Genomic DNA, 2,500 nt, shown 5'->3' with positions numbered 1-2,500 from the left:
CCTGAGTTTGAGGGCATCTATAAATCTCGATGGCCTGAGCAGTTCGTATTCCTCAAGCCACACGTTGCCAGTTTTGTTTCTCGAGAAGTCGGGTACGCCCTGCCCCTGACTTCTCAGTTCTGCCCATTGCTTAGTATGTTCTGCTTTTAATCTCTTTCGGGCCCTTTCAATGTCTTCTACTGAGGCTGGCCAATTGATCCTCAGCGAGTTGGCCATTTTCTTAAGTTTATCGTTACATTTCTCATCAATCAGGCTGGACACCGCCGGATCGATCGAGCTTTTCATTTTAATAGCACTTTTAAGGGTGCCAAGTTTAACAATGTGTTCAAATCTTGGCAGCCCCAAACCGCCCCAGGATTTGGGGGCATAGAAAAAACCAGTGGCCGTTGAAGGCGTAAGGTGAAATATGGCCTTTATTTCCTGTCTGACTTCGCTGTCCAGCAATCTTAGAACGCAGTCGCTCGGCGGGTTTACGAGAAGGTTATAGATATATCGGGGAAAGATGTACTTTATGATCAATTCTAGCTTCTGGCATGGTTTGAGAGAGAGCTTTCTAACCCTCCTCACCACACTCAGCAGCTCGGGAACAATTACGCCACAGTGTATGCCCTTCCATGGCCCCATTTTGGCACCTAGGTACCTGAAGGCCTCGTCGGGATCGATCGTTGGGATGGTGTTATTCCCAAGTTTAACTTTTGGTTCTTTAACGAACCAAGTTCGTCTTTCTGCGACTATTTGAAATATCTGACTTTTGTCCCGGGAGATGGTCATACCGAGGCCATTCAGATACTCGTTGAGCATATCCACTTGGCGCTGCGCTTCCCCGATATCGGCGCCGAGCAATACTACGTCGTCAGCGAAAGCCAGTACAGGGATCGTCCGTGAATCATTTATGTTTATCCCCCTGGTTTGATTCTCGATCAAATCCAGCAGTGGCTCCAAGCACAGATTGAATAGCAGCGGCGACAGAGGGTCGCCCTGCTTAACTCCCCTGAGGATCGTAATCTCGACCCCCATATTATTTTTAGTCTTGATCGTTGTCTTGCCCTCACTATACATACAACCAATCAAGTCAGTAATGGGGGTCGGCACTCCCTTCCTCCTCAGGCAGGGAACAATTGCCGAATGAGGCACTGTATCAAAGGCTTTTGAGATATCCACTATTGTGAATATCCCGCCTTTCTTTTTCTTACTATGATCCAAGGCAGCGCTCAACAGGTCTATATTAATTTTACAGCCGCTCTCGGCGGTGAATCCTTTCTGCCTTGGATTCAATACAATGCCCCTTCTTATCCTCCCGTCAATAATGGAGGAGAAAATACGGCCGAGAATGGGGCCAATAGTTATTGGCCTCCAATTCTCGACCAGGCTGCTATTCTTATTTGCTTTTGGAATTAATGTTGTTCTATTTTCCTTCCATATAGGAGGAAAATAGGAATAATAAATCAAGATGTTGTATAGCTTAGTTAATATTATAGGCAGGCCGGGGATCAGAAGGTGTTCCTTCTGGAAACCATCCGGTCCTGCCGCAGCCTTCATTCTTATTTTGCTTAGTTTCTCCGCCACATCCTCAACAGCAATTGGCGGGAAGATTTCGCATAAGGACAGCTCGGGGGCTCTACCTCCTGGGACAGGGACTTCGACAGGTCCTGTCTGGCCCCATAGATCCTCGTAGAGTCCCTTCACTTCCTCAGCACTAGGTGGATCCCTAGCCGGTTGGAGGAAGGCCTGATCATCGTTTATAACAGCATCAGCCAACCTCTTTGGATTTTCAGTGAACAACTCCTGGCAACGTGCGAAGGAGTATCTCTTTCTAGCGTTTCTGTTCTTTCTATTGCTATTTTGGTGTGCAATCCGTTTTTTGTTTTCGTTTCTTGCCCTCTTTTTGTTTTTATTAATTTCTTGTAAAGCTCCATAGAGCGTGCATTTTATAAAATCATTTATAGCGCTCTCAAGGGCTTCCCTATTTCCCTTGAGAGAGACCCAGATAGTCATCAGTCGAGTGTGGACCCACCTTAAAACAGGTGGCACCTCGACTTGTGTCGAAATAGCGGACTCCAATTGGAGTTTCCACTCTTGATATTCTGAACCGCTGATTCCAGGCTCTTCAAAACACGCATTGCCTGGATCAACGGGATCGCACCCTCCCTCTGTCACCTGAGTTGGCTCTGTTTCCTCACCAATCAGTCTCAGCTTCTTTCGCTGATACCTGATTTGGTCGATCGTCTTGCTGGTGAGGATCTCGCTTATCATTTTATTGGGGAATTTGTGGTCCTTATAGGTCTCACAAAGTTCCCTTAATTGGGCCAACTCCTCCAACGTCCATTTTTTCTCAGGGGGGTCCGTTCCCCTTCTTTTGACGTTTCTTACGGCAGGGTGCGCATGCCGCTCGTGGGTAGACAGCCCTCTAAGCGTCCCAAAACTCATGAAGCAGGTTTCGCATCTGTGCGAGCCGCCAGCACTCTGACTCGTGCCTCTACAGTGAGGCAGGTGACATCTG

Source organism: Bombus huntii, unplaced genomic scaffold, assembly GCF_024542735.1.
Source record: "Bombus huntii isolate Logan2020A unplaced genomic scaffold, iyBomHunt1.1 ctg00000090.1, whole genome shotgun sequence".
Classification (NCBI taxonomy): Eukaryota; Metazoa; Arthropoda; class Insecta; order Hymenoptera; family Apidae; genus Bombus; species Bombus huntii.
This window is presented reverse-complemented; position numbering follows the sequence as displayed.